General features: G+C 46.6%; 1 protein-coding gene across 9 annotated transcripts in view; it reads right to left on the bottom strand.

Annotated features, from left to right (window-relative positions):
* CASZ1 (castor zinc finger 1) overlaps positions 1-25,672 on the bottom strand; it is a 284,376-nt gene that overhangs the window by 197,318 nt on the left and 61,386 nt on the right. Inside the window, exon 1 of one of the 9 annotated variants that reach the window (XM_027702936.1) lies at positions 97-252. The exons of the other annotated variants lie outside the window; for them this stretch is intronic. The gene's annotated coding sequence lies outside the window, so the exon portion shown is untranslated. Of the gene's footprint in view, positions 1-96; positions 253-25,672 lie in introns of those variants that run through there. 9 annotated transcript variants of the gene reach the window in all.

Raw genomic sequence — 25,672 nt, 5'->3', positions numbered from 1 at the left:
GCCCACCTGCCGGGCAGCGCCGCCCGCCCGCGCAGCGCCCCGGCCCCGGGGCTGCCGGCGGCGGGGCCGGGGCCGGGCGGGAGCGGACGGGCTTACCTGCACTTGGGGCTGCTTTGGGTGACTTTCCAAGTCAAGGGAAATGTGTGTGTGTTTGGGATGGAGGCAGCAGCGCGCATGCGCCATCAAACTTGCCCTGATCCCGGATTTTTCCTCCTCGCGCTCCCCTTTGCTTTGATTATTGAATTTTCCTATTTCTAACAGGAGGGCGGGCGCCGCGCAAAACCCGGCCTGGAGCCCGCGGGGCGCCTGCCCCGGCCCGCCCGGGGAGGGGAAGGGGGGAGCGGCGGGAGGGAGCGGGCACGGAGCGGACTCGGTCTCCAGGCGGGCAGGGCAGGCAGGCAAGGCAAGGGCGCCTGCAAAACCCGGACCGGATCGCCCTCCCCTGGCAAGGGAAAAGGCGACAAAGTGTTCCCATTTCCCAGCCCGCGCGGGCGGCTGCCCCGTCCCCTACCCGGTCCCTGCACCAGCGGTTCCTCTCTCCCATCCCTCCTCCTTCCCAGAGGGCCACTGGAAGTTTTGTAAAATTTTCTATTTTGCAGCCTGGTGACCTCTGTTCACCTTAGTTCCCTGAGACTAAACTCCATGGAGATGATCAATAACTAGGCTGTGAGTATTGCTTTATTCTCCAGCTGGTTTTCCTAGGCATGATGTTCAGTTTCTATTTCACAAACTTCTAAACTTCTATGCTTTTCTTTTGCTTGTGTTCTTAGTCTGGATTTCACTCAAGTTTAGAACTAAACACTGTCTTGTTGCGCCTACAACTGTGCTGTTTCTCAGTTTGGGGGTGCTGGCTTTGCTGGCAGTTACACACAGGACTGACTTTTGCGGGTCTGGATCCTAGAGAAAACGCCAAGGAACACGCATGCAAGCCACGGGCAGCCTTGTGGACTGGGCTGGGTTTGGGGGCTGTCTCTGCAGGATGAGAGCCAAGAGTTCCCCTACATTTGCATGCACCTGAATTTCCAACAGGCAGGCATCACATTTCTGTGTTAAGAAACTACTTTCTTCAGCTCTGCCTTTTCTTTCTCAGCTCTACCTTTCATCTCACTGAGACAGTGAGTGTACATTACAGTGATGTAATTTTGTGGTGGTGATTCCACAGAACCATCCACAGAGACCCTTTCCTTCATCCCTTATGCCCTCTAGGGCTCCCCAGCACCATTCCCTCTGGGGTTTGGAGGTGCTGCCCATGCACTGAGTCTGAGGGACGGATCTGCCTCCGTGGCAGGGCTTGCAGGATTTGGGCCCTCGGCCCAAGCTGTGCAGACCTGTAAACTCTTGGATCACTTTTCTCACTGGGAGCTGTGCGTCAGCACACCCACACAGAACCCCTTGCAGGAGCGTCTCACTCTTCCCGTGTGCTTCCCTGTCCGTGTCTGTCTCCACCTGTTGCCTCTTGTCCGATGCTCACACCGGCAGCTCTTTGGGGCAGAAACCGTGGTTTTGCTCTGGATTTGTCAGTGCCTTGCACAATGTGGCCCTGCTCCATAATCACAGCTCCTGTGTGCTATTGCCACACACATAAATAATAACAATAATTAATAATAATGGGCTAATTCCTCTGATTTCGATGTGACGACTCATGTGAGTAAAAGTGACTCACGTACATGTTTGTGGGACCTCTGCCAGCTCTTGGGCTTTTATGGTGAGTCTCCCAATATTTGGTGTTCTCCTTTGATCCCCAACTCCTGGAATGACACATTTCTAGCACTTGTGTTTACACAAGGAAGTTTGAATATGTGGCCTAGTGCTCCCAAAAGCCTCAGAAGCCAGAGGACAAACAAGAAACTTCCAAAGAAATGGATTTTTAATGGCTTTTGAGAAAATCCTGTGATTTGGCAGCTTGGGGAGAGGCGGAGTCTGACTCATGAATTTTGAGCAGACAAGTTTAGCAATGTGCATCAATTGAGTTAAATATTTAGGTCCCTGTAAAGACTAGACTTTTGCTAACCAGGCTGAATTCACAGTGGAGAGATATATTTCTGTGGAAATACTCAGTGTTTAAAGTGCCCGTGTCTTTGCAGAATCTGGGGTTTTGTGTATTTGCATATTGTTTGGGATTTGTCACTCTGTAGTTATTTATTTTTACCTGCTCACAGTAAGAAAGCAGGAAAATGGGGATGAAAATGGCATAATTAAACTAAATAGGACTGTGTGAGACTGTTATAATAATTGTGGCAAGTATTTATAAATTGCTGAAAATAAAAACACCAAACTTATTGAATTTGTATGCTGGAGAGACACTGCCAGGTTAAAACCCATGTGTTTCTGAAAGTAAATATCTCAACTTCTGGTACAAAAGCATAAAAGAGCAGGTCCCAAGCTATGAATTCTTGCTTATGAGGCATCCCTGAAGAATGAAGGGCTGGGAGAATAGGGCCCTTTAATTAAACCTGCATCGTTACTTTTAATTGCATTTACTTATTATTTTCTCTTGTTCACTTTTTTGCATTTCTCTCATCTGGGGTGTTGAACACAGACTGAATGGCCTTCCTTCTGCTTGGAAGTTGGCTAATTTTGGAGTGCTGAGGAGCTGTCCTAGTTAGGAGGAGAACTTGAGGACAGCCAAGTGTTTTTGGGGTGGCCCTGTTTACCCCAAAGATCTCTCCTGCCTGTGCTCCCCTGCACGCTGCAGGAGGGTCAGACACCCTACAAGCTGTGCCTCTGACAGCTCCGAGTCTCCTTCCAAACACACCTCACCCCAAGCCCATTCAGCCCATCTGATGTTCACCACATGAGCTCCAGTAAAGGCTCCTCAGCCAGATAGATCAGGAGGTAATGACACCTTACACAGCCCGTTCGAGATAGAAAGAAAATAATTTAGCAAATTGCAAATGATGCATACTTAACTATTTATGCAGCATCTTCCTGTCATCAACCCAAAGCAATTTTACTTCCGTGTTGAACAGTGGATGAAAATGTTCTATAGATTTAACCATTGCGGGAGTTCCTTTTAAGTGGTGCAGTAATCTCTCTCCAGCTAATTTAGTGTTGTAATAAGGCACCACCCTCACAGGTCCTTTGTGTTCTTGTGTCAATACTGCCCCCAAACCAAAAGCGCTGGCATCTGCATCTGTCAGAAAAGTGGGTCTGAAGCACAGAAAGACTAAGAAAGAAGCAATATGGCCATCGGTGGAGCAGTCTCAAGAGCCTTTTACCAATTCTGGACCTACTCGATTTCGTTCAGAATTCCACTAAAACACAATTTGCTTTCTCAACAAATCCATGCTATGGTTTAACAGCACTGGCAAATTCAACAACAAACCTTCTTGAAAAGAAGCTGAGTGAGAAGTACCTGGGGAGCCAGGATGCTTCAGTACAGATTCAGTTTTCTTGCCAGTGAGGATTCCTTGCCCACTGCTCAGGATTCAACTTGAACCAGATCACCTCTTTCATTGGGACTGAAGACCCCTAACCAAAGACCTCTAAAGGAAAATGCCTCTCAGTTTGGCTCTTTGCTCTTTCAAGTATTCAACACGGCAGTGGGAAAAAACCAAAAGGAATCTTGGACATCACTATCATCCCTTCCCTCTTATGGCTTTCTTTGCCTGCGTTTACTAAACCCATGAGTTTACATTTACTAAACCTGTGACACGGTCATGGTTCCCATCTTCGCTATTTCCTGCTTGCCTGAACATTGAACAAACAGTTCAGTTGCACAAGACCATTGGCAGCTCAGATTCCACGTGCTCCTCCATCTCCAAACAGGTTTGATGTATTCCCAGCCTTTCTTTAGCTGCCATAGCATGTAGTGATGCCATTAGTCGCTGCCCTTGGGGAGAGGACACGCTGCTCACTGCAAGCTTAGTGCCCATAAGACATTGCTTGTATTGAGCTACATATTTCAAATAAATTTCCATGGACTGAAATTGTAGGACACCTTTCATGCTATTTATCATTTGGCAATTAGCAATAATAGCATCCAAACTCATTATTAGGTCGTCCTCTGTGCCTGCTGTCCACAACTCTTGGTTAAACCCAGGAATTTCTCTCTGAAACCCAACTTGGTGAAAGGTTCCCCCTTTTGCTCGGGGTTCTCATTTGCACCCTGGGGTGGGGTGGGTGCAGCTGTGTAGACAAGCTGCACTTACCTGCGGGGTGCAAGGACACCCCGAGTATCTGTCACGTTCCCTCCCGCACTGCTGGGCAGCAGTGAGATATGAGCACGAGGAGGTTGTACAAGCCATACAGAACACAAGTGAACAGAATATTTAGACTGATGACAGGACAGCTGCTGGTAAAAGGCTGTGTCTTTCCTGGAGACTGGAGGTTAATGTACTTTATTCCCACCCAGCACATACCCCAGAACACTCCATCTGGCTACGCTGTGCAAGTGCAGTCCGGGAAAACTTTACGTCCCCTTAAAAAATTACTCACAGAAGAAAAATGGTGCTAAAACAACACGAGAAGGGCCTGGATTAAAATGCCAAAAGCAGAGAAATACATGCTGAGGGCTCTAACTCTGTCCTCAGCTCACCCTGCTTTTAGTAGAGGGGGAGAGGAAGGACTGCAGGGGTGGTTCCTGTAGCTCTGAGGAGCAATAATCAGGCCGAGATGTCTCGTTCCCGATGCCCAGCACAGGGGACGTGGTTTCCACAGGCCCACATGTCACACTGATTCCTCAGAGAGGCAAATCACCTCTGGCACGTGAGGAGCAGGCTGAGCTCTGGGCTGACCACTCTGCCAAACTGGACTGGAACAGTCCCCTACTCCGTGTGGACTATCCAACAGCCATCAGTTGTCAGGGGGGACATTTTCCAAACCCAGCACAGACCAAGGTGCCGTCCAGGACCTCTCATCCTGCTTCACAACTCCCTGGAAGAATGAAGAAACCACTCAGACATGCACTAGAAAAATCCCGTGGATTTACTTAGTTTCGTAATGGAAAATTAAAAGTAATTGCAGAGGAGGAGGAGGAGGCATTTTTTCAGTTGCAAGTGCAATATTATCCGCTTTCATTTTTTGTGATTGGAGTGGCACAAGCAATCAGGGAATATCATGTGGTCATTGTTTGTCAAGTGGCATTTTCTCACAGGCAACTATTTCTTTGCATGTGCCCAGTTCGGGAGAAGGAATTGGTTGGATCCCCATCGTCCCCTGCCCCAAATCCTCCACGCAGAGGTGGCATTGCTTCACACTGACAGCAGTGGGGCAAGACTTATTTATGTTGAAGAGGATCAGGCCCTGCGTTTTGAAACTTCAACCTTTTGTTTAGAAATATATATAATTAATATCAGTATGCAAGTGTATAATAAAAATATTGAAACTGTGTGAAGCAAACGAAAGGCCTACAGACTGATACTGACTTTTGGCTGGTATAAGTGAGTGTGTACAACAATTTACTCAGCTCGGAATCTGTTCTTATCTGTTTTATTTGCCTTAAATCTGTGTAAAGGTTCAAGCAAAAGACTTAGCAAGAAACATCTCTTATTTAACCCCAAAATTTGTCCCAATCTGTCCCAAAATTTCCAAGTGACTTCACTATTCTGTGTATTTGGGTAATATCCACTGCTTTAGGGCTTAATCCTGAGGGAGGTTACTAAAGTAATAAATAAATACAGAAGAAAATAATAATAAATAAGTAACACCAATAATAAAACTGGAATTCAAGTGTGAAGTTGTATGTTTGTAATAGCCTGCCTGTGTTAGAAAATAATCAACTAAATAGCAATAAATAATAAAAATTTATATTAACAATTCATTTGTGCTGATACAGACCTTCAAGTTAGAGTTCATTATATTAATTTACTAATTAATTAAGCACTACATCACCTGGCACCTACATAGATTTTATTACACTTTAGAGATGGAAAACTTAAGAGTCTTGCCTAGGGACACAGTGAATCAGTGGCAGAGCCGGACACAGAACTGGAATATCCTCCACAGCTCTAAGTCTGTTTACAGCATAAAGCTGCCCTGATTTTCTGACTAATTTAGTTCAACAGATGCAATTCTCAGTGTGGAGACTCCAATTTGGGTGCAAGAGGGAGTTATTTTGTTTGAGCTTAAATCAGTTCTTAATTATATCAAGCTAGTTATATAAAGGCAGTTTTAAAAATATCCTTGCAGGCATCTACATTTCGGGCCATTGACTTAAAAACACACCTTTAGTTTAAATGCTGCAATTTTCCTGATAGGTCCCAAGTCCCAGCAGTTCTTCAGGTCCCTCCCAGTCCACATTTCCCCAGCAAACCTCACCTGCACAACTGAGATGTGCAATCTTGAGTGTCTCCAGCTAAACGGTGCAAATAGTGTGAGTGCCCTGAATTTGGTTAAAGACAGAGTTACTGCAATTTAGTTTGGCCTTTTAATAAATGGTTTTAACTTCTTTTAAGTCAGGCTTTGCAACCAAGTCTCAATTGCTTGAGGAGCTGGGTTAACTCCACAGCGATGACCCTTCCACACTCCCTCTCCCAGGTGTCACGGGATGCTTCCATCGGGGCACGTTTCTCTGTGGACTTTCTGAAATGGAACCCCTTCCATTTGGTCACCCTGCCCTGGGAAAGAGGAGGTGACTCATTATATCTGCCTTGCCCAGTGCTGTCTCCCTTTCCCCAGCCTGGTGGGATGGCACAGGGGCTTCCCAGCCTGGCCAAGGGAGATGGAGGCAAACCAAGGGCTGCGTGAGGAATGCAGGAGAACTGCACGGGATAATGGGAAACATTATTTATGGCCTGAATGCAGAAAACCTCCCCTTCCTCCCCCCTCGCCGACAGACAAACCCATGTCCAGTAATGACAAAGTCATTACCTTTTTATTATTTTTCAATAGGGTTCAGATGTAGCGTGTCTGTTCCTTACAGCCTGTCCTGATGGCTCCGGGCTCCCGTCTCGCTGGGAACACTCAGCTAAACGCGCTGAGTGGGTGTGGAGTCACCAGCCCTGCTTTAGAAAATTTGGGCCTTACCCTCCCAGCAGCCTGTTATCTCACTTATTAAGGGAGAATTATAATGTTTCCCTTCCTCCCAAGAGGCATTTGGGACTACAATAAAGGCCTTGTGAGAACTGCTGCAAGATCAAAGCAGGGATCCCATTGGAGAAGTTCAGCATAGTGCTGTTCCTGATAAGACATGGTTTTTGGGGATCTTAATAGAAACTATGGGCTTTTCAACATTTTTTTTTTCCTAGAATGAATGCTATCCTTGAAAAAAATAATTTTTTCATGTGGAAATCCTAAAATAATGTGATCCTCAGATACTGCAAAGGCTGAAATTCTTTTGGATTTGGTGACTTTTCAAGCTTTCCACCCCAGTGTCCTGTGTCCCATGAGAAGCCTCTATTCTGACATGCTTTTGCTCACTGATTATTTCACCACTGATCATTCTCTGAAAGGCTTCTTCCTCCTTCACCTGCTGCCCCTCTGTAACTCCAATCCTCCTTTTTTCCTGCATTTAATGTCCTATCCATGCTTTGTCTTTGTCTTTGTCTCCTGCTTTGTAAATGTCCTTCCCCCACTTTGTATCTCCAACAAGACCCCTGTGTGCAGGTCTGATAACCCACGTAGCACCCATGTCTCTGGGATTTATTTTGAGATCTGCTGCTTGTTTATTTATTTCCCTTTTAGCACACCCAGCGAGGCCTGTGTGGCAGGAGATGTGAAGGGAGGTGATTATGGGAGACTATTTCCCCTCGCTGCTCATTCATGACAAACAAAGAGCAATGATTGATGATTAAAAATGCATTCTCTGGGCTTGTTTTCTTTTGTTTTACCATTATGGAGATATTATAAATACTGAATACTAATCAATCCAGACCTGGCGGGACCTCACAGACCTTCTGCAATCCCAGGGCTTTGCTCTTCCTTACAACCTCTGCAGCTTTCTCTTCCCTCCTTTGTTCCTAAATGAAACACCTCCATCCCAACCAGAAAGGATCAGGTCAACTTTGGGTGAATTCACAATGTCTTTTTGGGCTGGCTGGGCTCTTGCCTCTCCCTGAAGGGACAATCTCTGTGTTCAGGCACCCTGGCATTCCCCTGCCCTTTTTTTGCCCTGCAGTGGGGTGAAAACAGAAATTAATTCCTCAGATCAAAGGAAAATTTCTCTTATTTAGGAAGCCCAGAGTGGCAAGAATTTGCTTGCAAAGTGGATACCTGGTGGGGAGGAGAAGAGATCCGGAAGTCCCCTGTAAAACACTCTGGTTATCGGGAGCAGTAAGGCTGGATTTCTCCCTGGGCATTTCTGTGTAAAAGCCAGAGTGCCACATCTGATTCCGCAACATTACACAATGTCCAGATAAACAGCAAACTCGGTGGCTTGCATTCTTTTATCTTTATTCAGTCAAATTAACTGCTTTCTCTTTCTCTTCCCTCGCCCCCGCCCTCGCCTCATTCTCCCTCACTCGTGTCAAACACAGACACATCGCACTGGCCACTGCAAACAAATCGATCCAGATCATCCATCCCAACCGAATGAGAAGATTCCTCTTCACTTTGACCTAAAATTACTACTTTTCTCTAATCAGCTCTTTCCTGTGAGATTTTTCCAGTGTTCTGCTCCCTGCTGAAGTTGACATTAAATCTCCCACACAGCAAAGCTCTGCCTGACTCCAGTGTGAGCGCAGTTAGGCTGAGGCTCAGCTTTTGCTGAAGTCCCCCCGGAGAGCAGACTGAGGTCCCTTTTCTACTCCTGACTGCACGTGGAGGCACTGACAGGGACCCCAGGGTGCCATCAGAGTGTAACGGCAGCACGAGGGGTTGCCTGTGTAGCTCAGATTAAGGGAAATAAACTACACACATTTTTCTTAATATGCTTAGAACCAGCCCAGGAATAGCTGAGCTCAGCTGGAACGTATCAGGAAGGAGAAGGAAGAGAATATGAGCTGGGCTAGCAAGAAATTTTAGTCTGAACCATATGGCAAGAAACTGCAGTATGTTCTTATCTTGAAGCCCGAGGATTTATTTTATGCACATAATTCCCTGATCATCTTGATGTAGCATCTCTTAGGAGGATGGTGTTACACTATCTAACCACCACTGCTGGAAGTTGACAATCTCTCTATCATCTTAACTTTCTTAAATAATTTTAAATATATATCTGTGTTTATGAAATATCAAGGGCCTGATCCCATTGAAGTCTGGGGAAGGACTCTAATCAGTTTGAGTAGGCATTTGGATGAAGCCCATAGACGCTCACTACCCTTCTCTTTAAATATTGTATCTCTGCATCACATCTTTGCATGCTCCTCTTCCCTAGCACACACAGGATCATCTTCCCCCTTTGAAATCTGTGATTTTTTTCCTGTGAGAACAGCATTTCTCTGTAATCTGTGTTAAAAAATGGAAGCCACTGTTCCCAAGTAACAAAGGAGCCTAAAATTGTGATTTTTAGTCAGCTTTATCCCTCTGTGTCACCAAATTTGCCTCTTCCCCCCCTTCCCAGAGCAGTGTGAAACCAACTCCTAGCGAAAGGGGCTTTGCAGCAATGACAATAAGTAATGTGCCTCAGACTTTTGAGTTTGGCTTGATCAGTTGGAACATAATTACCACCAGTTCACCAACAAATTCTGTTTGTAGACTTGTTCCACCAGAGCCAGCAGGCAGATTGATCCAAGCCACTCTTTGGTGAGCCTCTGCAACGCAGCGGTGTCTTTCCACGGTGGGGTGTTCAAAGGAAATATTGTTATTGCCGTATTTTCAAACATATACACTTTCACCCAAAGATCCTAAACTCTCCTGGCAGTTTGTTTCAACGATACCACTTAGCATAAGCTTGGCAGAGACAGAGGTGCGTGTGGATGCATGTCTGTATGTATATGTATGCACATGTCCTACACCCACCCACACCAGTTACTAATCCATTGGCTGATGTATTTATGGCTACTTTGCTTACAAACCACTGCCCTCTGTGGAGCTCACAGACGCCTCCTGCAACCACTTGCTTGCCTCAACAGCAAAACCTGCACTTCAGAAAGAGGAAGACTCTGTAACCTGGCTGAGGACAGTGCCCTTCATGCACACATGAAGTCCAGACCAGACCTGCCTCTTGGCAGCGTCACCTTCGAGGTGTGCTTTCCTTGCTGCCTGGTTCGTGCACCCCCCAGCCCATTTCTCTGCAGTCACAGTGACCCCCAGAGGCCCAAGGGACAGGAGGACCCCCCCTCTTTCTGCCTGCAGCTGATGGCCACTCTTGTCACTCTCCTTTGGAAGTTTTTCCTCATATTCCTAACTCTCATTCAAACAGACCACGTTTGGGGTTACATAGCCTGGCAAAGCCAAAACACATCAGTCTGAAGCTGGATTAGAGAATGAGTCTGGAACGTTCTCTCTAGAAACAGGAATCTAGAACCTAAAAGTGAAGATATGGAAAATACTGCCAAGGCCCACCTGGGTTCGTTTGCTCAAACCAGGACAGAGGCTGGGGCAACTCCCCACTCCATGATATGAAGGAGGTCAGAGAGAGAATCACACTGGTCCTGGGAATATATGACTCGGATTACAAAGTATGCCTGCCACTGAGCAGGACAATGCTGCTCAGAGACACCCAAGCTGCTGCTGAATAAGTACAGCAAGCAGTGGAAAATTATCCCAGCCAGATCACTGTACTAATAGAGCCACACACTTCTGATATCAAGCGAGCTCAGGTGTCTCTAAAAGGCCCTGCACCGTGTACGTGTGTACTAAACACTGCAACTGGTGCTTGGCTGTTCTGTCACTCTGTAGCTCAGCATCCTCCTCTGTAAAATGGGGGAAAAGATCACTACCACATTCAGAAGGAGCTATGAGACTTATTTGATGTTTTTTAAGAGCCCTGAAACCTCAGAGAAGGGCAATTTATTGTTCTTATTTTCCTGTGATCACACTATTCCCACTGGGATTGTTTATTTCTCAGCTCTGGGTTTCAATTTATTTATTTCTCATTGTGTTCTGGGTTTCCACACAGAGCAATTTCCACTAGCAAAGACTGAAGGGACTATTTTCCCTTTCTGGCTTCAACTTAACAAACGTACAGGCTGATAAATCCTCTTGTGAAAATCCTACAGGGTGAAGCAGGCTACAGATCAAAGGGAAGGAACATTTGTCCTCTAGTATGATACCAATACCAGCAGAGCCTCCTCACCTTCAGAAAATGATCCTTCATAAAAGCTCGTGTCCCACCCTCCCACTCTCAGCTCCCAGACCCAGACTTTTGACTTTGCCACACATTTCTGCCACCCAGATCCGAGATGGAATCCGGCTCTATTGGCATTAAAAATTCGACTTCCTTGTGAAAGACACCTCTGACAGCAGCAGGAAACAAGGAAGCAGAGAGAACATCAGAGGGTCCCAGGCTGACTGGTACTGGGAGCTACAGGTCCGTTGTGGGCTTGGGGAGAAAACCCACCCAGCTCTATGTAAGCAGTCTCAGTTCCACCTGGGAATGCCGTGCGGAGAGAGCCAGCTCAGTGCACTCCCAGGGTGCTCAGATGTGGGCAGGCTGCCCTTGTCTCTGCTTTGGTCAGGTTCCAGGGAGCTCTCCTTCCTGCTCCAACAGCACAAACATGCTGTACCTGAGACACCTATGGAAATACAAAGGTCACTGCACCGCTGTGTGTGAGTGTTTGCAGAGCTTGTTCCAAGCAGCAGAGACGCTCAGCACACCCCAGGACCTGCTTCCCTATGATCTCCATGCGGTGCATTCAGTCCTGGGAGAAGGTGAAAGCAGAGTCCCAGGTAAGCCCAGCTCAGTCTTGCTCCTTCCACGTGCTGGATCTGTCACTATAAACACCTCACGAATGGTCTCAGGCCCAGTCCCAAAGTCCTTGCTCCAATTCAGGTATCAGGGAAGGTGTTCAAGTTGAATTTGTACAAAACTTGAGTGAAGGAGTCAGGCAGTAGCCCTTGCATGTGAAAAGACTGGGCCATTTATACAGCCAAAGTCAGCAGGGTATTTAAGGTGGGAAGTGTCTGACATCTTTATATGTCACTTGACTCTCATGCACATGGCAGCACAGACCAGAGGTTGAGCACTTGCTCAACCAGAAGTACTGGAAAGGTCCCAAGTGGTATCAAAGAGTTTTGAGTAACTGTTGAACCATCTGCTTTCGGGGGCGTATCTCACATTCCTGAGATCTGGATCACGATTCACAAACCCAGTTAATCCCTCCAGTGGATTCAGGGGAAAACTAAGAGTTTTGGATCTATTCAAACCAAACCTCTCCTCTGTTATTAAACTGTTCCTCTCTGGGACCGTTATGAAGTAATTTGAGTGTCCACAACTGGTTCATGTACTTGAAAAAGTAGATATTCTAGTTATGTCCTGAAAATGTGTAGAATAAGTATGGAGATTGCCAGTACACTAAAGGTATGTACAGATTATCTCAAGTGGCTGGATTATTACAGTTCATTGTTCCTCTCTCCCCAGCTGAGATGCAGGACCTGACCATGCTCCTGAGCAGTTGAAATGGTAAAGTAAAATATATTTCTTTGAACCAACCTAAGTGCCAACATGGTTCAACCACGCAAATTTCACTCTGGAACTGCACTGATAACTACTGGAGCAACTTTACTGGTTACCTATTAAGCTGAGGTTTGACTTGAATCATACCCTAATACCAATAAATTTGGTTTGGTGCAATGGGTGCAATGGAACCTTTCCATGGACTGAAATAGTTTATCTGTTTCAATGTTTCTAATGATAAACCAGGTTATATAATGGGACAGATCAAATTGTGCCCAGCAGACTTGCACCAGTTTTTAAAATCCTGACTTTAGTCGAAGAGCTCTAAATGTTAAACCTCAGTCTCCCTAAGACTTAAAGCATGCTCAGTCAATGAACGTGCAAAGCAGAGCAAACTGGGGTAACTTCCTGTAGGTGACAGGAAATCTAGTGCAAACTTTGCCTCTTGTTATTAAAATTAAACTCTGTGATAATCAGCACTCAGGGCAAGTGTCTCAAAACTGGCTCTGTAATTTCAGGGGCTCAGTTTGGGAACAATGGTCAGAAATCCCTGTTCCCACTTTTACAAATGAGTGCAGCTAAAATAGAGCAAACAATTCAGGTGAAAAATTAAAAGGAAAACTCTAGAAAGCTTAGGTGAGACGCAGCTGCTAATCAGCCCAGAAGGGTGGGGAAGATAATTTATTGCAATAAAGTGGACTTATGTTCCTTTACTTGTGAATGTTATCATCTTTGATAAGCCATATGCATGCATATTTTATGTTTCCATGTTAAAAAGCAAAGTACAGTCTTACAATAAAAAAAAGCCCAGTAAGTGCAAGGCCAGGTTGCCCACGGAGGCAGGTGTGTGCGTTAGTGAAACGCTCCTTCCTCCTGCCCAAAGAGCTGCCTTTATAGCCTGGTCACGAGCTGCAGTTACTGTAAACATGGCCTTCTAAAGTCACCAAAAAAGTTCAGCACCCCTTGCAGGAAGGATCAGTTTACACCATCTAATTTTTCTGTCTAAGACATTAAGTCAGATATCGTTTCCTGCTCACAGACCGTTTATCCATTCAACCAAGCTTTCTCCCTGTCCTCTCTGGGATTACTTCTTGAATCTTTCCATCCCCTTTCTGTCCCCCATGTTTCCAGGGTGCTCACTATTTTTCCCACAAGCCATTTCCCCTGAGCTTTTTCCAATATGAAGCTGAACACATTGGTGGGTATCTCCAATTCCCAAAACCCGGCCCAAACCCTGAGAGACCCCTTCAGTTTATATTCCAGAAAATTCCTGTCATAGCCACTGGGCACACTGATCTTCCAGCACACCTCAGGGTCTGACCAGGAGGAAAATCTCAGTTATCCCAGATTCCAGAGATGGGGATGAGCCCACTGTCCGTGGGTGATGACACACAGAATGTGGAGCGGGAGTGCTCTGCCGTGGGCACGAGTTGTCCATCCCTGGGCAAAGCACTAAATCCTGTTCCCTGCCACACTCCTGTGTTCACCCAGCACTGAGCAGCTGCTGGGCACAGGATGCCAAAACACTTAGGATGAAGGGAAGGCAAGGGAAAGGGGGATAGTTTTAAAAAGAGCAATGGTTGCCTCTATGGTGAGAGAACAGTACCAAGTGCCTGGTGTGCTGTACCAGTGTGCTGGGAAACCTCCTGGGAATCAGGCTCCTTGCACCTCTCTGGGAAGTGAAGAGAACTCTGTGTGTGCTGCCCACACATCCACACTGCCCACAGAGGGCAACAGTGCCCAAAATATTTGAAGATGGGCAAAATTTAATCAACCCCAGCCCCCAACAAGGGGTGGCTCTGATCCAGACACCTGTCTACTCCCCAAGTCTGAATTCGGCCTGTTCTCAATGGGCCAGCTTGGGGAGGTTTCCTCCAGGAAATCCACCCCTGATTTCAGCTGGATTTTACACCCTCCATGGCCCAGACCTGCACAGTTTGCAGTGGTCTGTGGTGGGTGTCTGCTTCTCTCTCACTGTGTCACGGGGCTTGAAGGAGAGGGTGTCCTATTAGCTCATATGCTGTGAGTTTGCAGCCCCTTGGATGATCCTGGCTGGAATTTCACTAGTCCCAGTAAAGCTCCCTGCAGACAGAAAGGGGAAATAGCTCTGTGCTCTGCTCCCCTCCTGCACCCAAACATGGTATCTGCGTCCAGGGAACAATGACTTAAAAAGGACTTCAAAAACAGGCATTATTTGTCATCTGGAAGAGCTATAAAAAGAAACACTTCTCAAGTAGTGAGTGTGAATACCATTACTTTACAGATTCAAGGGAAAAAAAGCAGATAACCTTGGGGAGACCCGACCTTCAAACAGGTTCAAATAACTTTACCGTGCTTTCCCTTCCTCTCTCCCACACAAGCACAAAATTACATACGTGCACATGTTCCCACACGTATACACTCCCACATAAACACGAGTTTGTAGACATGCACATGTCCTCTCTCTCACACACACGCACACAAAACCTCTGCTACATGTTCTCATGCACAGGCACTCACCCCCATTCACGTTTCCACACGTTTTTCTCTGCTTGCAGTGGCATTCTCATGTGTGCACACACACGAAGCATAAAATGCTAATGCAGTGTGATAACTGCAGGAGGAAGATCAGACCTCTCAATGCTGTCTGTGTTGGGATTTATTTTGGAAAGGAATTCGAGTGTTGGTTCCATACCCACAGTGTTTGGATCATCAGAATATAATCATGTGAATTTACATAGTTAAAAATCAGACTACCTAAAAAATAAAAGCCCTGACTTTTGCAGTTTCCTGTCCCTTCAAATCCAGCTTTCTTGGCAGTCTGGATCAGCAGCAGATCCTAACAATGCTCCCAGAGCGAGGTGCACGCCTGTCTGAGGAGATTTGCTAACTGTGCACAGATTCCCACCCAGAGCAGGACTTTGCAGGGTGTTCCTGTTGCAATCAAGCCCCTGATGTGACACCAGGGCACATCCCGTGGTGTTCTCTCAGGTTCTCCTGATTTTGTGTCCTTTGCGTGTGCTGGGGGCAGGATCCTCCGTCAGCTACGCCACACATCCACCTTGTGACCCTGCAAAGTCCAGAGCCAGGGAGGAGATTCAGAGTAACTCAGTTAAATTCTCTAAGCTGGGCTACCCACTGTGCCCTCTTTTGCCAGAACCAGCCAAGGCAAACATTCTTCTCTGCGACTTCCAACATCAGCTGAACATTCTGCTCAGGTGGGACCTGCTTATGTCCCTGGCAATGCTGACACTGGTGCTGCCTGCTCCTCTCCTTCCTTCTGTGCATGAGCTCAAAGTTCAATGCACAAAATCAGTGCCCTTATTCCCTGGTGTATTTGGCCCCATGACTGTGCAGTGATCTCAGCCTGAGGTGGAGGTGTTCAGCAGCTCAGACACCCAGATCCCCCCAGCTCACCTCACACACACACAGGCAGTGGGAAGGTTCCTACCCCGGCCTCTGATCTCACACAAAGTAACTGGACAGTGGCACGTGAATGTGGTTTATGTTTTGAAAATAGAATCTCATATGAAGCACAGTAGTATTTCATTAGTATATTAACTGAGAAAAAGAATGGGAAAACGGTTTCCTTTGGATTGTGTAGTAAAGCAGTGGCACAGCAGGGTGAGGAACTCAGAAATCCTGTTTCCTAGATCCTGCTATAATCTTTAGATCATACACAGCGTCCTTCCTTTCTAGGGAAAACAATGATTTCATCTTTTCCACAGAGGGTGAGTTTGGTGGAAGGTAGGGCTATAGCTGCCTTTGCATCTGCTTCTACTGCAGAACCAGGTACACCACTGTGTATCTCATCTGGAACTTGCTCAGCATCAAAAGACTGGATAACACCCATGCTGAACTCTTCATTTCTGTGGTTTAACTCTGATTTGCATCCTCCTCTGGGAAAATGCAATGAAATCAGTACAATTACTCTATATTTTACCCATTGCCACAAGGCCCAAAATTCAGTGTTTTGGTGCCATTTAGTAAAAGTCCCGTCAGCCAGCAAAAATAGCCTAATTTGGGCAAAAGATATCTAGGAAATAAATTTAGTGTATGGCCATAGTTCTCAAACTGCAGCAAGGAGGAGAAATGTTGGGTTGATGTCCTGCTGGGATCCTCTCTGAGGTGGGAGTGAGCCTGGGCAGTGAAGTGCTGGCCAACAGCAACTTGTGTCTGTTCAAGGTTTGTGGGGAGACTGGCAAAAGTAAAAGGCACTTGTGAGTATGAGAGCTACCTGCAGTCATTGATGTCTGCTAAAGACCATGATTGAATTTGAAAGGTGTGAGGGGCTACTGTAGCCATAGCAAAGCTGCTTTTTCACTGCACTTGCCACAGGGGACACACCAGCACCCATTGCATGCTCTGTATGAGGGAAAGGTTGCAAGGCATGGAGATCAGGTACTCAACAGCTTGTTTCTGTGTCTCCTGCAGGGAGAGAGGAAAGGCCTGTGCAGGCTCAGACAGCAACTGCAAAGCTCAGGATGCAAACCCAGAGCCTGGTTCCAGCTGCCTCCCTGCACACCCAGAGACCTCAGCAGCTGGTTCCCTGCAGCTGCTGCCGAGGAGTCACAGAGGAAAAATCCACTTCTGGAGCGCCCAGAGCTCAAGGAGTGTTTGGACAATGCTGTCAGGGACAGGGGGGGATTGTTGGGGTGTCTGTGCAGGGACAGGAGTTAGACTTGACCTTCTGGGTCGCTTCTACCTCGGGATGTTCTGTGATCCACAGGCCGGCTCAGGGCTGGGGTGGCAGACACTGGAGTGGTCCTGCTCACAGGGCTCTCCAAAGCCCCAGGGGCTCTTAGGCCCAGAGTTTAACCTGCACTTGGTGTCCTGGAGAGCTGAGATGACAGCACCCAGCACCAGTGCTCCTTCTGGCAGTCACAGTGCAGTGTTTCCTCCAGGTCACAGCTGAAACTGGCCAAGCCATCCAAAACCTGGTACTGACTTTCTCACTCCTGCTTCCTGTGGGGACAGTACAACTGTCCTTACAGAACAGACTGAGCTGCTCTCCAGTGATCATACTTCTGTATTTTTATTGCCCACCATAAGGGAGGCATAAGGAAAATCAGGAGGTTGGAAGGGAAGAGAAGACAGACTGCAAGCCCAGCCTACTGGTACCAGAGTTTATGCTGATGGTCTAAAAGGTCTTATCTTACCATAAGCTTTGACCAGAGAAAAGTGAGGGGCTGGGAAAACAAGAAGCAATGTCAACTGTCACATGAAATGAGTCAATGAGAAGAGCTGCTTGGTCATTTCAGTCAAAAAACAGTGCCTGGCTACTGAAAGTGTTCCTGCTGACCCAGACATCATTAGAAATGTCTTTACTGACTTTTAGAGAAAGCAAGAACACCCCCTGGCCTGGATGACTGCTAGAAACACCTGTCTTGGTAAACTACTACAAAGATTCTTTCAGCTTGTGAAACAATCACAGAATCATAGAATAATAGAATCATAGAATCAGCCGGGTTGGAAAAGAACTCTGAGATCATCAAGTCCAACCCTTGATCCACTACCACCCTGGTTACCAGACCATGGCACTGATGCCACACCCAGTCTCATGTTAAAAACCTCCAGGGACGGAGAATCCACCACTTCCCTGGGCAGCCCATTCCAGTGCCTGACTACCCTCTCTGTAAAGAATTTCTTCCTAATATCCAACCCAAACCTCCCCTGGCAGAGCTTAAGACCATGCCCTCTTGTCTTACTGATAGTTGCCTCTCAGTAAGTCTGGCTGAGAGCCCTTTTTGGCTGGACAGTCAGGCCTGTGCCTTGCTCAGTCCCAGAGTATTTCCAGCCTTAGAACAGAAATCACGTTGAGACCTTCACAGTTCGCTCCAGAGGATGTGACAAAAGGTCTCCAGAAATCTTGTGAATGGCCAGTTGTGTCACTGAGCTCTGCCTGCCTCTGCTGGCATCACGGATGTGATAAAAATCTTGCAGCGGAATGGCAGTGAAGCAGAAATTAAAAAAAAAAAAAAACTTCTCTCTAGTGCCTGACATTCTTTTTAGGATGCCAATAAAAGATAATGTTACCTGTAAAATGTGCAAGCTGCTTCTAGCACTGCACCTCCCTCCTCTCCTACGCCCTTCTTCTGAATTTGTGCTGCCCCTGCAGTGGACTCGGGGAAAAAGAGCACCAGGGCAAGAATGTCACAGCCAGACCCTCACGACTAAATCAACAGTTAAACAACCAGACAGGGGCTGAGAATCCAACAGCTTTGCCTGCAGCACCATTTACAGCCTTGGTGGTTCCCGGGAAGCTTTTGCACTCTCTGATTGAGTTTAGGATCAAGCTTTATCTCACTGGATTTTCAAACGTCCATGTCCAATATGGGACAGGTATGAGAAAGAGATGAGGGTGGGAGAAACAAAACACGGTCAGCACAGCAGAGCAGATCCAGTGTGTCAGACTCAGCTCTGAGAGTGCTCCAGTGGGCTGTGTGTGTCCCAGGGCGAGCTCTTTCAGCTGCCTCACACTTGCATAGTGAGAAGTTCAAGGACAAATGCTTCGATTTGGAAAAATGTTCTTGTTTTCCAGAGACACAAACTATTCAGCAAAGTGCTCAGAAAGTTTTGCTGTTCCTCTTTTTGGTTCCATTTTCCCGTGCATTTGGGATGCTCCTGCTATTGGGATCTCAGTATGTAATACAGATTAAATATGACTTTGTGCTGATGCAGTGAATTTCATCAGAAGATCTCACAGCGTTTGCAAATTAATTAATTAAACTCTCATGGCACCCTACTGCTCGTATCACCATCTTATTTAGATGGCAACGGAGGCACAGAGAAAGAGCTGCCTTATTCTGGACCACCCAGAATGTCTGCAGAAAAGCTGGAAAAAGAGCTCTGCAGGCCTGATGTTAAGTCCCTTCTTCAACTGACTCGGCCAATTCCCTCCCTGCCCCTTATCACACAGGCTGAGGATCTGTGGTGCAGCCTCACACGACATGAAATGGTTCAGCAGAGGAGATTTTTGTGGGAGGATACAGAATTGCTTTGGGGAAGCAAAGTATGATAATTAGGAGGGGTCCAGTGGGGAAAAGCAGAGGTTTATTCCTTGGTCTGAATTGAATTGTACAGATAATGCCTACAAGACTTTTCTAACTCTGGCAGAGGACACCTTGGACTTGAGCTTTGCTGCTTTCATCTGCCTTGCAGCGCCTCCAGTGAACAGGATTTATCTGAATGAGGCATTTTCCCTATGGGAAGCTGCTGTGGTGCCTTTAAGATTTGGAGTGATGCCCTCTGAAAGGGGAGCAAGAATATTTCAGAGGGACTCTACCCTTCAGGAAAAAAGCCCAAACCATGTCTTTCCAAGATGGGGTCAACTCCTCAGCCCTTTATCTGGAAGCACTTACTCCACAATTAATGGAAGGAACTCTCATCAAATGAGGGACAAATCATAAAATTAGGGAGATGGAAATTAGGCATGGACAAATGATCCAGGTGCAGGGGAGATTTATGGGGGAGGTTGTATTATAGCTAATGATTTCTGCTAATGATCCTCCAAAGTATAAAGTGGCACAGAGCCCACTCTCAATGGGACGAGAGAAAATCCTGTGTGCAGATGAAGGGCATTCCTCTTGGGAGGGGAAGCTGGACCCACAGGATGACACAACATCAGACCACTCCCTCCATCTCCTCACCCAGAGATGCTGGTTGTGGAACTTCCTGGCCAGAAGGCTGTGAGAACAGTGGGAACCCCTCTGCTGTGATGAAAGTCACCCAGAAAGCAGCACTTTTTCCTGTGCCTCTCCCTCAGCAGCTTCCAAGAACATCCTACCCCAACTCTTAGCACGGTCTTCTTTCTCCTGAATGTAGCTCCTGACACAGAACTCAACCAGGTGGAGATTTCCCTGCCATCACTACCAAACCGAGCTGGAATCTCACTGCTAGAAACTTGGAGAGGGGACCTGGTCCTTCCCAGCTCTCCTCTTCCCCACAACCTCCCTATCCCAGTCACATAAATGATGGGAACAAAACAGGGTGGGTCAACTTAACGTCTGGTGTTCACCAGAAAGGGTCTGCCTCAAGGAGACATTCCATGAACTCTGATTTTCCATTTGGGAATCTCTCCTAAGGACAGCTATTCTGCCTTCCCCCTGTGGAGTGGCAGAGCTCCATCCCAGCTCTGAGCCACTGCCTTGGCTCCAGCAGAGAGGAGGTGAGTTGTGCTCTTCACCAAGGCTCACAGCTGGCACAGAGCAGATCTTTGTTTCCTGGCATTACACCTCTCCTTACTGCATTTCTCATCTGGAAGAGGCTGAGCCTCAGCCTGCAGCAGCTCCAAGCTTTCCACACCAGCAGAGCTCCTGGTGGCAACTGTACCAGGGTGGGCTTGCTTAAAGCAGCATTTCTCTGTTCCTTGTACCACTTGTATCACTGGTGCCCCCTGCCAGCTCTAAATCCTGGTAAAATCTGGCTCTAGAAGGGTTGAGAATACCCTTTGCCATCTTTTGTGATGAGGGTGAGTCCCAAAAAATGAGACTAGAAAGCCAGGCTCAGTGCTTGACTCTACCCCTAGACACAACATCCCACCTCTTAATGCCTCTGTGAAAATAATACCATTCTGAAATCAAAATAATGATCCTCACCTGCTCCACACAAAGGTTTGAGATCTAATCCAAGTAGAGGATGCTATTAATGATTTGTATCCATCAGACTCTCAGGGAGCAGTTCAACAATTTTTTCAGTCATGAAGACAGCAGTATTCCAAAACTTCAGAATGCTTTTCACAGGAAATAGAAATTACAGGATCTGAGTTGGAAGAGAATATAGGATGGGAGAGTTGTAAGTAAGTTGGGGTTCCCTTCCTACTGTCAGGGAAGTGGGGAGGAAGGACCATTACAGCTGTGCTGCCCAGCTCTCCCCTGGGAGCCCCATCCTGCCAGTGATTGGTAGCTCAGGCTGTTACTTCCCTGTTCTTGGAGCAATAAAAATTCCTGGTGAGTCTCATTTGGAGCTCTGGTCACGAGTGGCACAGTGACTCACAGGAGTACGGCCAGGACTGGATGCCAAAACAGTACCAAGTAAAATCTGCTGAGCTGGTGGGTTCCAGCACTGTGGGTTGTGTTTGCTCCCTGTCCCCTGAAGGAATTGGATCTGTCCGTGACAGAGAGATGAAAGAAATGAGGGAATAGGGAGAAATTTGTGAGAGAGAAAAGTATTCAGGACTCTGAAAGACAGAGGATATGGAGGTAATGGGAGTAGAGCACTGAAGACTGCAGGAGGAAATTACAGTGGCTTAAATCAGTAGGTCAGTAGATATCTGGGCCAGTGATGGATGTTAGCAACTGATATTGTGAAGTGATACATGTAGAAAAGACATAAAGGAGATATTCTGGGTTGTAAGGCACACAGCCTGTGCAATCCCCCAAAGAGCCCCTCCAACCTCAACCAACACAGGGCTTGTTTCTGTTTATATCCTGCTGGATGTATCCTAAACTTGGACCATATAACGAGAAGTATCTCCTTCCCTTGGCATTGTCATTAATTACAGCCAGGGTCCTACTCTAGTCTCTAATTTGGTACAAAGACTTGCTTCAAAAGCCCTTTTGTACCCACGGCCTTTGAAGGAACAGCATTTTTATAGAGACCAAAGAGAGCTTCAAGTTTTCCCCTCCTCCTGCTGGGAAGAATTTCGATTAGCTGGAATGCAGTTGGGAGCCCTACACCTCAGAGGAGTGACTCCAAGAAAGGAAAAGATTGCAGGATTAATGAACAAGGAGAGAAGGGTGGTTAAAAATTAAGAATGTGGAAAATAAAATGTTCCCTTGTATTATCTTTGTATCTTGTTTTCTTTCTCCTGTGTATCTTTGCCCTGTCTTTAAGCCTGCTAGGACGAGGACTCTCTCAGAGGGTTTTGTTTTGGTTTTGGTTTGTTTGTTTGTTTGTTTTACTGTAGGAATTCTTGTTTCCTACCTCCTCTGTTTCCCTTTCTCCCTCTAATAGAGGTGAGGTTGAGCAGTTCTCCCCTAACTAAAGTGACCTTCATCATACTCATCTCCCAGATCTGCTCTGACCCAACGCAACAAACCCCTCAGCAAGTGGAGTTCTCTCCACCTGGGGCAGGGAAACAACCCTTCATGAGGCTCCACACAAATCCTGCCAGTCTGTTTAAGATTCAACACCGATGGGCAGCAGTACAAACCATTTCAGATGGACAGACAAATGTGTTGTTTTGTGATTAAATGGAAAACTGAATGAATAAACAAAGATGTTGTAAGCTTCCCTTTCTTTTTATCAACCTGGGGGTGATTCTGTCCTCTGATCAAGCAGAATGAGCAGTACAGTCTGAACAAGATTGACCTGATGGGGGAAAAGGGTCAGGGTGAAAAGGGTCACCAGAAATCTATAAATTAAAACCTACAGTCTCAATACATTCTCTCCAATTCTCTCTCAAAAAAAAAATGAAGGGAAAAAACCCAAACCCAAAGGTAAATAACCTCTTATTTATTGTTATCACATGGCATGTCCAGAAAAGTATTTTCTAATAAAACTGTAAATTTTGAAGCCAAAATGGATCAATGAGATCATCTAACCAACCGAGTTGGCTGTGCAGAGATCACCGTGCTGTGGGCAGAGTGTTGGTTCACAGTGCAGTGGGATCTCACCCTAAATTCCTGTCACTGCTGACCCATCCTCTCGTGGGGCAGCTCCTTTAACATGTTCAAGGGAAGTTCATGTTTCAATCATCACTTGATTTTGCTTTCGGGTAGAGGATGGAGTACATACTTTCCTCCCTCCCAGGAGATTACTCTGTCCGTGTCTGTGATTATCACACTGGAAAGGATCCCTTTAGGTCAAGCTCACAACCACCTTGGGTTTCTTTCAGAGGAGAAGAGCATATGCATTAGCCCACTCATTATGTATTTCTCCTGCTGCATCTCCATGTTTTATTCCCTCAAGGGTATTACAAGTTTTGACCATGGCAGCCTTACTCCTGCAGCCCTTACCCACATAGAGACCCTCTGAAATAAAGAGCCTGCTGGATGCTGAGACCTCCCAGCCCTGGGCTACAGGACTATATATATTGTGCAATTTGTATGTCCATAGTGGTATTGATCAGAGCATTTCTAATGTTTCTGCATATACAAAGAGCAAACGGATGCTGTCAGTCAGAATAACATTCATTTTAGATTATATGGACAACCTAACTAGAAGCAAAATCTCCATGAGACAGCTCTGTGTGTGAGCATGTATCTCTTTTTGTCCTCTCTCCTCTGGCACACTGCAGTGACCCAACACCAAAGAGTCCTGAAGAGCTGACAAAGTGCCAATGACACGGAGCCCTCACACAACACTTTTTGTTGGGATCTCATGGCAAACTTCGTTCCCCACATTGCCCAACCCGGGGAGCTGGGGCTCAAGGACAAGGTGCTGTGCCCAGGGCTGCAGGAGAAGTGAGTGGCAGAGCTGGGAAGAGCTCTCCATGACCCTGAAGGCCCACCAGTCCCCCAGCAATGCCCCCAGCAGGCAGACTCGCAGGGCTGATGGCCCTTCTCCTTGCAGGCCTGCTCTTTAATGTCTTTGTCCTCCTGTCAGATTTTATTCCTGAGCCCAGATGGACCCGATTATTGTGATTACTCACACATCACTGTAAGGTGAAATATACAGCTTCACCCCATTGACTAAGAAAAATAAATAGGACTCTCTCCCCACCACCCACACCCACTCCCACACTTCCCTCCGAACTTGAAATAAAAAACCTGCAGAAAGATTCCCGATGGCTTTGTCAGGGAGGGGGGATGGTGAGGATTGGTACAGTATATAGCATCTCAGCTCTCCTGGATCAGTCACGCTTCCTAATTCAATAAGGTGAGAAGGAGCATAATTTGATCATATTTGTTTTGCATCACTGCAAAAACAGAAAATGAGGGGCTGCAGAGCCGCACCAATTTACTTCATCCGACCTTGATTAAAAGAAAATTAATTGCCGCATCTCTCAGGATATCTCAGGCAGCAGCCAATGGCTCTCCTGAATGGCACAAAAAAAAAAAAAAGGAAAGGAAAAAAAGAAGGGAAAAAACAGGGAGCAAGGCACAGAGAATCTTTGCCCTTTCATCTCGTTGCACAACTGTCTTATTGGAAGTGTTGGCAGGCTGAGGGAGAAAAGCGAGTGCTCTGGAAATCACGGGGAAGTCAACGCAGGATTGCCAAGGTTTTCAGCCTGACTTTCCCTCTGTGGTCACCACTGCATTCCCAACTGCTGGGGATTGTACCAGTCTCACAAGAACTGTCTTGAGAAGCTGCAGGAGCAAAGCTGGGAGGATCTTGAGGCAAGACTTGGCTTAGGGCAGCTGGTAATAGGACAGAGAGGCTTTTCCTGCTGTACTTCCCCATTCACTCAGAGCCAGGCCTAGGCTAGAAATTATTTATGGTAATGTCAATTAGGGCCATGATTTTTTAACTGTATTTCTGCACTGCAAAAAGCTGTAGTGTAGCTGCAGTGATACAGGAACCAAAGTGCTTTTACCAAGATAGCTGATTTCCCTCAAGAAACTAATTTAAGCCATGCCAAGCCAACAAAAGCACTCTTTGGCTGATCCAAGCTCTGCCTCACTAGTAGGATGCACTGACAGCAATACCAGCCAACATGTTCTAGTGTCAATTAGGAAAGACACTGAGATGGTGTAATGAGTCTGGGATAGTCTTAAAGGAAAAAAGAGGAATAACATTTCAGGTTTTATTCCGATACCCTTTCAAGGGGTATTCCAAAGCTTTTGCCCAGGGAACTTTAGTCAGAACCTTTCAAAGCCAAGGAAGAACACGAGGCTGCCCCAGAGGGTGAATCAGTGGCCAGATTGTCTTCTCCCTGACCTGCTACCTAGGCAAGTGTGCCTCTGTCTGTGTTTGCACTGGGAACAGAGAGATTGACTTCCACAGGCTGCAATAACCCCTATGAACAGCCCATAAAGACTCCACTGAGAGGGAAGAACCTTCCAAGATTCACTTGCACTGTAAAGTCAGCGGCTGCTCAAACAGCAGCTCCCACAGTCCTCCCCCTCTGGAAAGTGAGGTACAAGGGCAGAGAAGTGTCTGTGTTCAACATAACAGACATTTGCCTCTTTTTCTCTCAGTCCTTTGGGTCCAGCACCTGAGTCACTATTTAGCAGAAAGGGGTGGGACATCAGTTCCCATTAGGTGGCTTTGCTCTGTGCTGTAGGTGCCACTCTGTGCTTTTTTGGGAATTTTCAGGACAGGCCATGGATTAAATAAACAGTAAGGCTTTCTCTTGACCTTCCTACTACTGAG

Source organism: Neopelma chrysocephalum, unplaced genomic scaffold (assembly GCF_003984885.1).
Source record: "Neopelma chrysocephalum unplaced genomic scaffold, ASM398488v2 Primary Assembly neopelma1_200, whole genome shotgun sequence".
Lineage (NCBI taxonomy): Eukaryota > Metazoa > Chordata > Aves > Passeriformes > Pipridae > Neopelma > Neopelma chrysocephalum.
This window is presented reverse-complemented; position numbering and strand designations above follow the sequence as displayed.